Genomic DNA, 15935 nt, shown 5'->3' on the forward strand with positions numbered 1-15935 from the left:
TCACTAACTCACTACTCTGAAAAGTGACTTAAGATGAGAGGTAGGGTGGAGAATTAGCCATTTATTCAGTTTTTCCTGTACAAACATAAATTTTTAGGGAGATTGAAGCAGATGAAACAAATCTGGAAAAATGGAGGTAACTGCTTAATCTGCGGGTTGGGTGCATGGAGGTTCAACATATTTCTTTTGTGTGTATTTGAACCCCCTACAAAAAAAGCACATGATAGAATGTGAGCCAAGCAGCTTAGGGTTTAGGCAAGGCTTCTGCCTACAAGAGACACTAGGATATGAGGGGTAGTTTTAGCCCTGATGGGCTGAGCCAACTGGAGGTATATACAGAGGTGCTAAATTGCAGCCGTATCATGTTGCCCAGCACTTGATCAAATCCTAGATCCTAGGTCTCCTTGGTAGCATGCTTCCTAGGTAGTGGATCTGAGGCTATCTATAGAACTTCCTTTGCAGTCATAATTCGCTCAGAAACTACAAAAGTGCTTGCTCTTGAAAATGGAGTCTGTCTTTGTCCATTTCATGCTTCTATAAAAGAATACCACAGACTGCATAATTTATAAAAAGGAAAAAAGGAAGGAAGGAGGGAAGGAGGGAAGGAAAGGAAGGAAGAGAAGGAAGGAAAGGAAGGAAGGGAAAGAGGGAAAGAGGGAAGGAGGAAGGGAGGGAAGGAGGGAGGGAGAGAGAGAGGGAGGGAGGGGAAGGGAAAAAAAGGGAGGAGAAGGGAAAGGAGGAAGAAAAGGAAAGGAAAGGAAAGGAATAAATTTTATTTCTTAACAGTTCTGGATGTTAGGAAGTCCAAGGTTGAGGGGCCTGCATCTGGTAAGGGTCTTCTTGCTGCACCATCCCACTACAGAAGGCAGAAGGAAAAGAGAGTGCAAGAAAGCAAGAGGGTAAAAGGGGCTGAATTCTGTTTTATAATGCACCCACTCTGTGATTACTAATCTATTACCACATTAACAACATTAACTCATTCATAAAGGCTATTTTATTAGGCCCCACACCCCAACTGCTGCATTGAGGATTGAGTTTCCAGCACATAAACTTTGGGGGACACATTTAAACCATAGCAGAGCACTTAATTCAACCAAGAGGAGCTGGGAAAATCAAAGGCATGAGAAAGACAGAGAAAGCTAGCAGACAGAAATGCACAGGTTAAGGGAAAAAGGCACAATGAATCCTGTAGTGCAGGCTACTTTATCAAAAGCACCTAAAAAAGATCTCATTAACTCCCCCAGCTCACCTCCAACCACATCTAAAGAGCCACACACAGCACCACCAAAGACAGCACAATGAGAACAGCATTTTCCTCAACAGACAAGCTGGGAGTATCTAGACACCTGACCTCTATAGCTCCGGAACAGCCCTAAAACAGCTCCTCCCTAACCACCACTCAAGTCACCAGCTTGGAAAGTATTCAGAAAACCCAAATCCTGACACAACACTATGAAACAACTTAAAACAGCAAAGAACAACCCATTTAAACAGCAATGCCAGCTGCTGGGAAAAAAAGGAACAATAAGTAGAGGAGAAACAGACCTCTTGTGGTCCACCAAGACCCAGTCTCTCAGCTCCAGCACTTTCAAATGCAGAATCCATACCCCTCTGGGGCCTGTGGAGCTCCACAAGGCATGTCGTCCTCAAAGATAAATGAGCAGGCAAGCTGGCTAGAAAACCACTAAGGGTATTATTCTTTAAAGAATCTTTATAGGGCCAAAGAGGAATGGGTCTTAACTGGCTATGTGAACTCCCCACAGATTCTGAGGATGATGTCAGTATCCCTTTCCAGATGTGTTTAACACTTTGCAGTCACTTGTATTCCTGCCACCGAGTGCCAGTGCTTTGCTAATTTGAACTGATTCCAGCTCACGCTGACCCCAGCTCCCTGGATGTTACCATTAGCCAAGACTGTCACCCATACTGTACCCTTTCAAAGAGTCCTAAAAACAGCTCTTCACCTACTCTTCCAAGACAAGTAAAAATGTCTGCCAAAGAAATGGGGAAAAAAGATTCAGAGAGTGAAAACAATTAACATACTAACAAGAGAGCAAAAAGCAAAGGGGGAGGAGAAACTAGGAAAATCATATATGGGCTCACATCTATTTCCAAAGCTGGGCTAATGTCCTTTTGCTTGTGTCTGAATAAGGCACCAATTTTAAGCTGCTAATGAAAAAAAAGAAAAAGAGAAAGAAGCAGGCCCAGGCCGGGCGTGGTGGCTCATGCCTGTAATCCCAGCACTTTGGGAGGCCGAGGCGGGTGGATCACCCAAGGTCAGGAGTTCTAGACCAGCCTGGTCAACATGGTGAAACACCATCTCTACTAAAAATACAAAAACTTAGCCAGGCATGGTGGCGCATGCCTGTAAATCCAGCTACTCAGGAGGCTGAGGCAGGAGAATTGCTTGAACCGGGAAGGCAGAGAATGTGGTGACCTGAGATCATGCCATTGCCCTCAAGCCAGGGCAATGAGAACAAAATTCGGTAAAAACAAAACAAACAAAACAAAACCACCATAAAATAACTCAGACTTAATTAAATACAACCCTAGTGGTGAATGACTAAAGATGGATTACTCATAACAGAGATAATAGTCCAATAAGAATCTAAGAATCTGACCTTTAAATAACAGAAAAATCCTTTCCTTCGAAAGTAATATCCTCTCAAGGCCAGGAATTCCATTAGTAGAAAGCCTTTCTAAAAAACAAAATTCCTGGCCAGGCATGGGTTCACATCTGTCATCTCAGCACTCTGGGAGGCCGAGGCGGGAAGATCACTTGATGTCAGGAGTTTGAGACTGGCCTGGCCAACGTGGTGAAACCCCATCTCCACTAAAAATACAAAAATTAGCCTGGTGTGGTGGTGGGCACCTGTAATCCCAGCGACTTGGGAGGCTAAGGCAGGAGAATTTCTTGAACCCAGGAGGCAGAGGTTGCAGTGACCAGCAAGGTTGCGCCATTGCACCCCAGCCTGGGCGTTAAGAGTGAAAACTCCATCTCAAACAAAAAAAAAAAAAAAAAAAAAAAAAAAAAAAAAAATTCCTTTGGGAAGGCCTTCTACATAAAAATCTTCAACGTGAGACTGGAAAAAAGGGTATGGGATCATCACCGGATCTTTGGCTTTTACAGCTCGAGCTATAAGAACAAAAAGAAAAAGGGATATCATTTAAACACAGTATGTAGAAAAGAATAATTATTGAATCTGTACTGCTCTTTAACTTTTACGCTTTGATCTTTAATTCTGTTATTGTGATTGAGTCCAAAGAAAAATAGTATGAGTAAAATAAAAAGAACACCAAAAATGCTAATATTCTGTTTACCAAAGTCTGTAGTGAAATATCCCATTAAATCCAAGTGCAGTGACTCACACCCATAATCCCAGCACTTTGGGAGGCTGAGGCTGGTCAATCTCCTGAAGTCAGGAGTTCGAGGCCAGCCTGGCCAACATGGTGAAACCCCAACTCTACTACAAATACAAAAATTAGGCAGGCGTGGTGGCAGAGGCCTGTAATCCCAGCTACTTAGGAGGCCGAGGCAGGGAGAATTGCTTGAACCCAGGAGGTGAGCTTGCCATGAGCTGAGATCATACCACTGCACTCCAGCGTGAGCGACAGAACAAAACTTCAACTTACCAAAAAAAAAAAACCAACAAAAAAAAAAAAACAGCTAGCAGGTGACATTTGCTACGGGGAGACTACAGATATGATCTTGCTGCAATCCTTCCATTTTAGTAAATCTAAACAGTGTGAATCCATTCTGTTTCATCCCCACTCCACTCCAGAGCCAAAACAAGAAAATCAATTATATTTCTATTTCTTTAAAAACATATCTAACTAAATCATCTAATTAAAAGATAATATGCATGGTTCCATACTCTAAAAGAAAACTTATGTCCTGCATATCATGGACATTTGATGAATGCTTATTCAGTTGACTGGTGTAGACTTCAATAATAACCTGTTCAATGCATTATGCCAGATGAATCTTGCATCTCAAAGGTAGAACAAATAGTGTTCTTTCAGTTTTGTCTACCCATAAATGCAATATCTACTAATAAAAAGAAAATGAGTTCATTGTTCTAGAGAGTATGAGAATTTTGACAACATGAATTCTCCTGTCCTAGGACATAATTAATACTTAGAGGCATACTATTTCATGTGGAAGCTACCATTAAATCAATGTTAAGTGTTAATTACTTCACATAATCTTCTAATCTGACTTAAGACTGAAGATGTACCTCACAAAGCTGATTTATCAAGTTGTAAATCTTCACCTGTTGAATTCATAAGTTCATGTCTGAAAGGTGAGAATACTTAATATTCACTAGGCAATATTCAGCAAAGTAATATCCACTAGTACATATTTAATATTTCATCATGAACTGTGGGTGTGAAGAGAAAAGACAGGCTGGGCACAGTGGCTCACATCTGTAATCCCAGCAGTTTGGGAGGCCGAGGCAGGCAGATCATGAGGTTGGGAGTTCGAGACCAGCCTGGCCAACATGGTAAAACCCCATCTGTACTAAAAATACAATAATTAGCTGGGCATGGTGGCAGGCACCTGTAATCCCAGCTACTCGCGAGGCTGAGGCAGGAGAATTGCCTGAACCCAGGAGGTGGAGGTTGCAGAAACCACGATCACGCCACTGCATTCCAGCCTGGGCAAAAGAGCAAGATTCTGTCTCAATCAATTAATCAATAAAAATATAAGGAGGAAGCATTTACTGTGTATTTATATGTCTGGTATTATGCGAAGCACTTTACTATCTTATGAAATCTTCGGGACAGATCTTCAGTTCTCATCACCGCAAAAGAGGATACTAAAGCTCAGACAGGAGAGGAGACATGGCCAGCCTGTGTCCCCAGGGCCTATGGTCTTACCACTAGGTTACAGTGTTTCCAGGTGTCACATGTTGTGAGATTGTTGTTTTAAAATCAACCAAAAAAAAACCAAAGGCAAAAAAGGCATAAGCTATTAAAAAGTGGGAGAAACACTAAGAGAACCTTAAGCATGTAACTAAAAATATTATGGAAATGTTATTGAATTCATTAGCAAATTTAATGCTAGGTTTTCATTGAGGAGTAGGTTATATTACTCATGATGAAGAAAAATGTTCATTTTAAGTATATTAACGTAAATACCATCAATATGGTTTATCATGTTTAAATGTCCACTTAAAGCAATTCAGTTAAAATTCTGCATATCATACAATTTTATAGTTTGCTAGTAGGTTACAAGTAGTCATCCAAATAAAAACATCATGTGTTTTCCACTGGTTGTTGCTCTTTTTAGGTGAGCATTTGATGTATACCAACAGAGAGGATAATAACAAATCGCTAATTTCTTTCATCATTATATAAAGGTGGCTTCAGCATAGAATAGTATAAGGGCAATGATGAATTTGAAATCTAACATCAATTCAGTGATGCATCAAGATAAAAGTAGAGACAACAGGGGCATCTTGGTGAGTACTGAACATTTTATTTATTTATTTATTTTGAGATGGAGTTTTGCTCTTTTTGCCCAGGCTAGAGTGCAATGGTGCAACCTCGGCTCACCGCAACCTCTGCCTCCTGGGTTCAAGTGATTCTCCTGCCTTGGCCTTCCGAATAGCTGGGATTACAGACATGCACCACCACGCTCGTCTAATTTTGTATTTTCAGTAGAGACGGGGTTTCTCCATGTTGGTCAGGCTAGCCTCGAACTCCTGACCTAGATATCTGCCTGCCTTGGCCTCCCAAAGTGCTGGGATTACAGGTGTGAGCCACTGCGCCCAGATGAATTCCAAATTTAACAAAGCAGACTAAGAGAAACAATTCATTTAAAAACAAAACATTTGGCCAGGCATGGCGGCTCACACCTGTAATCCCAGCACTTTGGGAGGCTGAGGTGAGTGGATCAGGAGGTCAGCAGTTCAAGACCAGCCTAGCCAAGATCATGAAACCCTGTCTCTACCAAAAATACAAAAATCAGCCAGGCGCGGTGGCTGGCGCCTGTAATCCCAGCTGCTCGGGAGGCTGAGGCAGAGAACTGCTTGAACCCGGGAGGTGGAGGTTGCAGTGAGCCGAGATCGTGCCACTGCACTCCAGCCTGGGCGACAGAGTGAGGCTCCGTCTCAAAAAAAATAAATAAATAATTCAATGAAATCCCTAAGATCCAGGGCTTTGCAATAAATATGTAAATAAATTTCCAATCTCCATACTGAAAGTTTAAAAGAAATGCTAACTAATAATTAAAGAAATACAACATTTCCTCAGCTTTGCAGCAATCTAGAAACAAAGTGTGTAGACACTACAAACCACCTTACAAGGAGAAACGTGTAAGGATGGCATGACTCGCCGGCAGCCCTGGGCTTGTCCATGGTACCCCCATGATGAACAGTAACTCCATTGTGCAAATGCCCATGAACATAAGATTACAGGACTTTTCCAGTTTAGACATACCATATTTTCTTTCAGACAATTCTTGAATTTGTTTACGTAGATCAGCAACACGATTATTCCATTTCTCTGAAAATCAAGCAAAAGTTGATTCTCAATAATGCGTCCCTATGTCAGAGCAGCACTAACATATAATGACTTATTTCATATACTTTACATTCTAACAGTCCATGTCATTTTACTGCTTTCAAAAAAAAAATTTTCCTTTTTTGGTGGTTCTTAGAATTGATTTAATGGGAGACTATTAGAGAAGCTGAAAAGCAGGAGGGCAGAAAAGTTCAATCAAATTAAACACAACAACAGGGAGGTCACAATGAGGAGGTCTCCAGGGGGCTTTTAGCAAACTTCCTAAAACGTGTGTCAGCTGTGTGAAATAAGACTTTACAGCAGCCAGGTGCAGTGGTGCAGGCCTGGAATCCCAACACTTTGGCAGCAGAGGCAGGCGGATCGCTTTGAGCTCAGGGCAACATAGCCAAAACCCCCCCTCCCTAGCCCGACCCCCACCCCGTCCCTACCAAAAATACAAAACAGCAGGGCATGGTGGCGGGCGCCTGTAGTCCCAGCTACTCAGGAGGCTGAGGCAGGAGAATCACTTGAACCCAGGAGGCAGACATTGCAGTGAGCCAAGACCACGCCACTGCCAGCCTGGATGATAGAGCAAGACTCCACCTCAAAAAAACAAAAACAAAAACACAAGGTTAAGTGGGACCCCAGACCTTACAGATACAAGTTTAAGAGGGACCCCTAAGCAAAAAATGCCAACCCTTTTTCTCCCAATCACTGAAACACCAGGAGGGTGTAACCGTTTTGCAGCCTAGCTGTAGCGGGCTGATGCCCCCAAGATGCCCATATCCTAATCCCGGGAACTGGTGAACATGACCTTATATGGCAAAATGGGCTTTGCAGATATAATGAAGTTAAGGGTCTTTGGCTTTTGGGGTTGATGTACTCACCTGGATCCTTATAAGAGCAGAGCAGGTGATGGAGAGGGTGGGAGGTGTAGTGACAGAGCAGGAATCTCCAGTCCTTTGAGACGGGCAGCACAAGCTGAGGAGAGCAGGCCACCTCCACGGCCAGGAAACGGATTCTCCCGCAGAGCCTCGGAAGCCACCAACCCTGCTCCCACCTTGACTCAGCAGGACTTACTGGAGAATTCTGGCCTTCAGACCTGTAAGGGAATACATTTTGGTTGTTTTAAGTCACTAAGTTTGTGGTAATTTGTTGCAGCAGCCACAGGAAACTGGTATTGTAGTGAAGCCTCAAAACCCCCCTGAAGGGGCTGGGCTCAGTGGCTCATGCCTGTCATCCCAGCACTTTGGGAGGCTGAGGTGGGTGGATCACTCGAGGTCAGGAGTTCGAGACCAGCCTGGCCAACATGGCGAAATGCCATCTATACAAAAAATACAAAAATTAGCCGGGCATGGTGGCACATGCCTGTAATCTCAGCTACTCAGGAGGCTGAGACAGGAGAACTGTTTGAACCCACAGGTGCGGAGGTTGCAGTGAACTGAGATTCCACCACTGCACTCCAGCCTGGGTGACAGAGCGACACTCCATCTCGAAAACAAAACAAAACAAAAAAACCCCACCTGAAGGTTTCCAGTTCTGCCAGCAGTCTCCCACCCAACCCCCAGAAGCAGACATTCCATTGCTGTGGGCCACGGACAGGCAGAAGGAAGCGCCTCCTCATGGCAGAGGCCTACCCAGGAGAAACCCAAGGAAAGGCACTGCCGGGCTGGCCCCTCTCTGCCAAGGCCATATTCTTTTCTTTTTTTGAGGCCCAGTTTCACTCTGTCTCCCAGACTGGAGTGCAGGGGCACAATCTTGGCTCACTTCGACCTCTGCCTCCCCAGTTCAAGTGATTCTCCTGCCTCAGCCTCCTGAGTAGCTGGGATTACAGGAGTGTAGCATGCCTAGCTAATTTTTGTATTTCTAGTAGAGATGGGGTTTTGCCATGTTGCCTAGGCTTGACTCGAACTCCTTGCCTCAAGTAGTCCACCTGTCTCAGCCCCGCAAAGTGCTGGGATTACAGGAGTGAGCCACCGCACCCAGCATTTGCCAAGATCTTTGATGGCAGGCTTTTTCCAGGTGATCAGTCTTTGTCTGGTCTGGCTCTGCCCCACTCTCCTACTTACCTAGTTGGAATCCCTAGCTACTTTTCAGTAGAGGAGAGTGTGTACCTCAATCCCAGCTTGGTTCAGATCTGCATTTAACTCATGGAACCTGGCTGCTCCCCAGGTCCTGAAGAAAAAAAGGGTCTCTCTGTGGGTATGATAAAGGATGGGCCTGTCCCCAGGACCCTGTAAGAGGGAAGCCCAATGTCCCACCAGGTTGGCAGGGCTGGGGAAGGGAAAGTGTTATGGTAGCCCCAAGGAAAAAAAGAGGCAGCAGAGGGAGCAGGACAGTGCTCACATGGAACTCATGCCACTGCCTGAGTGAGGGGAGGGAGGAGTGCACGCCAGTGACATCGGGGGCAGAGAGGCACAGTTCCAGGGCGGCTTTCCCCCTCACTTCCTGCCATGTTACTCTGATCACCTCCAGGTGAGCCTGCCTACTTTGTGCCCAGGGGCCTGTAGAAAACCACAGCTCCCCATGGTTATAGCCCCAGGAGTGGGGCACAGCAGGGAGGAGTCCTGGACAGAGGAGAGGCAGGGGCAGGAGGGAGTGGGCCTCAAACTCCAGGAGGGGGCCCTTCTCATGGGTCCTGCTTTCTGGCTTCTCCTTCCTTACCCCTGGGCTGATCACTCGGGGAAAACTGAGACAAAGTTTCTCACCCTCAGGCCCAGGGGGTTTAATTACTGGGCCCTTAGGGAGGTGTGAGCCCTCTGAAAGGATGCAAGGTTTTGTTTTGTTTTGTTTTTTTGAGACAGAGTTTCGCTCCTGTCGCCCAGGCTGGAGTGCAGTGGCGTGATCTCACCACACTATAACCTGCGCCTCCCGGGTTCAAGTGATTCTCCTGTCTCAGCTGCCGGAGTAGCTGGGATTACAGGTGGCTGCCACCACGCCTGGCTAATTTTTTGTATTTTTAGTAGAGATAGGGTTTTGCCATGTTGGGCAGGCTGGTCTTGAACTCCTGACCTCAGGTGATCCGACTGGCTCCACCTCCCAAAGTTCTGGGATTACATGAGCCACTGTGCTTGGCCACGATGAAAGGTTTTGTGTGGAGAGCATGAACATGCCTTTCTGGGAAAACAGTCCACAGCTCTTATTCTCAGCAGGCTTCAGGGTCAAAAAAGGTTAGAACTCTTGCTACACAGCTGTGGAAGCAGCTAGGTGAGAGGCCTGCCAAGGGCACTCTGGGCACTACCTGGGCACTCTCGAGCCCATCATCCCCTAGGCAGGCTGCACTACTTGGTATTTGCAGAGCTGAGGGGGTGGGGCATGTGGGGACTGTGAAATCGTCCTGAGATGACCCACAGTCCTCAGCTGGGAAGTGAGCGGTGCATCTCCTGCAGCATCCTCCATCCCTAGAGCCATGGGGCCAGGAGAACTGGCCCTTGCAGCAAGTGAAAAGCCTATTATTGACTCCCTCCCTAGCCATGTAGACAGTGAACCAAGACACTCATATCAGGTAAATGCCTTGGTCTCTGTCACCGAGGTCACCAGTAGGCATTCCCAGATACAGTGAAGGGCCTCACACCAAGATATGCACCTGGCCACCTGAGGAAAGAGAAAGGACTCTCTGAGGGGATGGGGCTGAGCTGGGTGTGGAGTGGTCCTTGTGGGTCTTGGTGAGAGGGAGGGGGTGCAGCATGAGCCAGGCCTCGAGGCAGAAGGACAACCAGGAGACAGCCTGGAAAAAGTGCTGGGCCCACAAGGGCTCAAGGCTGGACAGAGGGGAGGTGGGATAGGCTGCAAAGTCCTGAGGTCTGAAGATTGGCCCTGGCAGGAAGAAACCAGGTAAGGTGGGGAGTTACCTACACCCTCGGGGCCAGATGCAGGCCAGAGCCAGCCAATTACCAGGCCCTTAGGGAGGTGTGAGCCCCTTGAAATGATGCAAGGGTTTTTGTTTTTGTTTTGGAGACGGAGTTTCACTCTTGTCGCACAGGCTGGCACCTTTGCCCAGAGCAGGCACCAAGATTTCTGGCTCTGGGTGTGACCTCAGTCTGGCGAAAAGCCCCAGCCCCCACCAGGACCACCTACCCGCTAGACTACTTCAGGTGCTGAGCCCAAGCCAGGGGCAGGAAGCTAGACTGATGCCTAGGGTAATCCCAACAAAGTCCCTGGTTCCCTGCAGCTATGCGGCTGACGGGGAATTACAGCCCAAGCCCCAGATGCTGGCTCTCAAACTAACACTGAGCCCTCAGTGCCCACAGGGAGATACAATCAGCACACTTTCCAGATGGGGAAATGGGCTCAGAGAAGTGCAACAGCCTTGCCCAATGCCCCAGACCAGGGCTCCAGGCCCAGAGTGTTCTTTTGTCACTATGTCCAGAGGGCAGCAGCTGCTGTGATGTACCCACCTGAGCCTGGCAGCTTTCTCCAACTTTCGAAGCCCAGGAGCATGGCCCCTGTCCACAGATGCAACCTGGCATGAGGCGTGCCCAGAGGAACAGAGGCAGATGATTTTCGTCTCCTCCACTGGATTGTGAGGGCCTAGAAGGAGACAAGGGTCTGCTTGAGAAGGCAGTGAATAGTGAGCAACCTGAGGCAGTGCCCCTCTGGATGGATCCGCAGTGCCTGGATGGAACCTGGCTCAGACAGAGCTCAGTTCTGCAGGTCCCTGAGGCATGGAGAGTTCACAGCTACCAAGTGTAGGAGTCTGGATTCAAAACCAACAGCGTGACTCCAAAGTCCCTGCCCTAGCCCCTGAACCACCCTTGCAGGCCCATCAGATGCTCAGGCCAGCAGCACAGCCGGCCAAGACCAGGGAAACTTGGGGAGCCTCAGAGCACCCCCAGGTATTCCAACCTAATCCTGGTACCCCTGCCTCTCACCACCCTTCTTCCTGCTTTAACCTCAACCCCTACACAAAGCCTGGGCCACTCAATGTGGCATCAAACAAATGCCTCAATAAATCAGAGTCTAATCTTGAAAAAAAAAAAAAAAAAAGACTTAACAGATATACAATTGCACATTAGAATGCTAAAGACCATAAACATATAACAACTTAAAGTACATATAAATTCAATATATATCCAATCATTGTGACTATGACACAGTAGAATATTAAAATACTATTTTCAAAATGTATACAAGCTTAATGTTCTGTGTATTCAAACTATTTATTCAAAATACAAATCATCAACATAATTTGCCACTAATACTGAGTGCCTTCACGGGACACATGATTCACTGGGAGTCAATAAATTAGCAGCCGGCAGGCAGTGACACACAGCAAAAATGAAAACCAAGAGGTGAAATAGTTCTGAAATAAAGGTCTTAACGCTAACAGAAATCACTGAATTACTAACTCATTAGCACTAATTTTGAGCCAACTAACTAATTAATATGAGATGATACAATGTCCTATACTTTGGTAAGTACGGACTATGTTTAAACAATGCCTGTAACGTGACTTTCAAAATGCTCCTGGCTTTACAAAGATGTGATTAAAATGTAGTAATACATGCTAAACCATTTCCCCCTGCAGAGCATGTGGTAACTTTCATCAGTCACATTGAGAGTCCAGAAGATAAAGGAAAAGGTCGTGGATTTTGCTGAGAACTTACCAGAGTTGAACTCCCTCATTTTCCGTTCCCCAGCATTGGCAGGTTCTGGGACTGGTAGCTGTGGTGGCTCGTTGATCTCTGTCTCTTAGAAGGTGGGGAATAATCATCATCTTGAAAAAGAAAAAATGGTCATTACTGAAGGAATCATCTTTGGTTACAGCCACCTCTGGGTCAATTCCCAACATTCAAAAGCTGAGCAGGGCTTTAAAGCTATCTTATTAATAATTATTTCTGTATTGCGAACTTCAGCATACTTTTTTCTAGTTACATTTGAAATGTTATTCTTTTGGGATGTGCTCAAGTGAATACTGCTTTTTCCTCTCTCTTGCTTCATTACTTTTTAGTTTGCTTCATTTGAATCATCACTGTAAGTCTCCCCTTCTCCTCAAATAACTTTCAAATTGCTGCCAAGAACTATGTTCTATTTTAAGGCTTTTGAGAAAAAACTTTCAATGAAGATAGCCACCTGAAGTTATACAAATATAGAAGAAACAGGATAAAATAAAGCTTAGATTGGAAAAAATATTTAAGATTATACAAAATTCAAGCTAAACAAGGGAAGCTGAGTAATTGTATGTTCAAATACTTTTAACAAGTGCAAAACATGTAGGCTTAAAGAAATAGAGCTGGCCAGGCACGGTGGTTCACGCCTGTAATTCCAACACTTTGGGAGGCCGAGGCAGGCAGATAACTTGAGGTCAGGAATTCGAGACCAGCCTGGCCAACATAGTGAAACCCCCTCTCTACTAAAAATACAAAAATTAGGCCAGGAGCGATGGCTCATGCCTGTGATCCCAGCACTTTGAGAGGCTGAGGCGTGTAGATCACCTGAGGTCAGGAGTTTGAGACCAGCCTAACCAACATAGAGAAACCCCGTCTCTACTAAAAAGACAACATTAGCCGGGTGTGGTGGCACATGCCTGTAATCCCAGCTACTCGGGAGGCTGAGGCAGGAGAATCCCTTGAACCCAAAAGGCAAAGATTGTGGTGAGCCGAGATTGTGCCATTGCACTCCAGCCTGGGCAACAACAGCGAAACTCCATCTCAAAAAAAAAAAAAAAGAAAAAATTAGCCAGGCGTGGTGGCGCATGCCTGTAATCCCAGCTACTTGGGAGGCTGAGGCAGGAGAATCGCTTGAACCCAGGAGGCTGAAGTTGCAGTGAGCCAAGACTGCACCATTGCACTCCAGCCTGGGTAACAGAGCAAGACCCTGTCTCAAAAAAAAAAAAAAAAAAAAAAAGAGAGAGAGAGAAAGAAAGAAAGAAAGAAAGAGGGCTACATTATTTATGAAACAGATACTGTTAACTCAGTCACCAGAAAGCCTGTGTATAAATGAGCAGTGAGATATTCAAGCACAGCACACACACACTTCTCAGGACAGCTGTCGTGAGAGTTCCATGCTTGTTTCCTTCTGGATACATCAGCAACTCACTCTGCTATGATCCTGCAATACATCTCATGTTAGAATTAGAGACATCTGGGCCAGGCACAGTGGCTGACGCCTGTAATCCTAACACTTTGGGAAGCCGAGGCAGGCAGATCACCTAAGGTCAGGAGTTCGAGACCAGCCTGGCCAACATGGTGAAACGCTGTCTCTACCAAAAATACAAAAAATTAGCTGGGCATGGTGGCAGACGCCTGTAATCCCAGCTACTCGGGAGCCTGAGGCAGGAGAATCTCTTGAACCCGGGAGGTGGAGGTTGCAGTGAGCCAAGATCGTGCCACTGAACTCCGGCATGGGTAACAGAGCAAGGCTGTCAAAAAAAAAAAAAAAAAAAAAAAAAAAAGAACAGAAAAAGAAAAAGAAAAAAGAATTAGAGACATCTGGATCAAATCAGCTGCCAGTCTCGCAAAGTGTTGGGTAACATCCTATTAAGATTGCTGCTTACACATCATCTATAAAATACTGAAAATATCATTTTAAGAAATCTTTTTTTTATTTTGAGACAGAGTTTTGTTCTTGTTGCCCAGGCTGGAGTGCAATGGTGCGATCTCAGCTCACTGCAACCTCTGCCCCCTGGGTTCAAGCAATTCTCTTTCCTCAGCCTCCTGAGTAGCTGGGATTACAGGCATGCACCACCACACCTGGCTAATTTTGTATTTTCAGTAGAGACAGGGTTTCTCCATATTGGTCAGGCTGGTCTCGAACTCCTGACCTCAGGTGATCCACTGACCTTGGCCTCCCAAAGTGCTGGGATTACAGGCGTGAGCCACCATGCCTAGCCAAGAAACCCTTATTTGAAAACAAGCCAGGCGCGGTGGCTCATGCCTATAATCCCAGCACTTGGGAAGCCAAGGCGGGTGGATCACTTGACGTCAGTAGTTTGAGACCAGCCTGGGCAACATGTTATAACCCCATCTCTACTAAAAATATATTTAAAAAATTAGCTGGGTGTGGGGGCGGGCACCTGTAATCCCAGCTTCTCAGGAAGCTGAGGCAGGAGAATCACTTGAACCTGGGAGGTGGAGGTTGCAGTGAGCAGAGATCATGCCACTGCACTCCAGCCTGGGTGACAATAGAAAGACTCCATCTCAAAAACAAAACAAAACAAAACAAAACGAAAAACCACTAAAAAAAAGACTCCATTTCAAAAACAAAACTAAAACCAAAAACACAACACAAATGAAGTATACAAATGAAAATAATTACTGTGTTAAACACAGTTTCATAGAAAATAAAAGACCAATCAAATACAATAAGCTGCCTTCTTAGATGGGTATGTTATTCTTTTACAGCTAAAGAAACGGGCTCAGAGAATGTTCTTTGATTGGACTGTGTTGCATCTCTGGACAGTGCAGCTGAGATCAGACTTTGTGTGTAACTCCACTAGCCTATCAGGGTGCCTCTCATAAAGGTAAGCAATGTAAATTTGGCCTAATATACAAAGTTGCCAGGGCAGCACTGGGTCAATTCTACATACAGTACTTCTATGTTCATCAAGGGAAACCTTAAAGGAAAGTGAAAATGCTTCTAGAAGGCGACTGGACACCAGCGCCTTTGCTTGTTGCCTTTGGGCTCTTCTTCTAAGGCCAACAGTGACCTGAAATTATTGACTAACTTTTCCAATCAAGTGGACAAAATGGTACCAAGGTTGCCAACATCAGACAAATTCACTTGAGGGCCTTATCTATGTACTTTGAAAGACAAAACTGCTTTTGTAAAGGATACTGTATTTCAGAAAAAAATCATATTAACAACTAATAACACTGTAAAATGCTGATGTGTTGAATGCTACTTTAGAAAAACATGTTCAAATCTAGGGAAAAAATTTGATTCAAAACTACATATCAATTATCTAGCTAGCTAGCTATCTAGAGACATGCTTTCATTCTATTGCTCAGGATGGGAAGCAGTGGGATTACCATAGCTCACTGCAGCCTTGAGCTCCTGGCCTCAAGTGATCCTCCTGCCTCAGCCTCCTAACTAGCTAGGGCCACAGGTGGACACAGTTACGCCTGGGTTTTTGTTTGTTTTGTAGAGACAGGGTTTCACTATATTGCCCAGGCTGGTGTCAAACTGGAGTCTCGCTGTGTCGCCCAGGCTGGGGTGCAGTGGTGTGATCTCGGCCCAATGCAACCTCCGCCTCCCGGGTTCAAGTAATTCTCCTTTTATCAGCCTCCCAAGCAGCTGGGACTACAGGCATGCGCCACCACGCCTGGCTAATTTTTGTATTTTTTGTAGAGACTGGATTTCACCATGGCCAGGCTGGTCTCCAACTCCCGACCTCAGGTGATCCACCCGCCTCGGCCTCCCAAAGTGTTGGGATTACAAGCGTCAGCCACTGAGCCTGGCGAAGCACTTTCTTCTGTTATTAAGTAGCC

At 45.5% G+C, this 15935-nt stretch overlaps 1 long non-coding RNA gene across 4 annotated transcripts in view; it reads right to left on the reverse strand.

The window, feature by feature from the left end:
• Positions 1-2824, reverse strand: part of LOC129032765 (uncharacterized) — a 28276-nt gene extending 25452 nt beyond the window's left edge. For all 4 annotated transcript variants that reach the window (XR_010125615.1, XR_010125614.1, XR_008501457.2 and 1 more), the window contains exon 1: positions 2622-2824. This is a non-coding gene — a long non-coding RNA (uncharacterized LOC129032765). The remainder of the gene's footprint in view (positions 1-2621) is intronic.
• Between the last annotated feature and the right edge of the window lie 13111 nt (positions 2825-15935).

This window comes from Pongo pygmaeus, chromosome 2 (genome assembly GCF_028885625.2).
Source record: "Pongo pygmaeus isolate AG05252 chromosome 2, NHGRI_mPonPyg2-v2.0_pri, whole genome shotgun sequence".
In the NCBI taxonomy this organism is placed as follows: domain Eukaryota; kingdom Metazoa; phylum Chordata; class Mammalia; order Primates; family Hominidae; genus Pongo; species Pongo pygmaeus.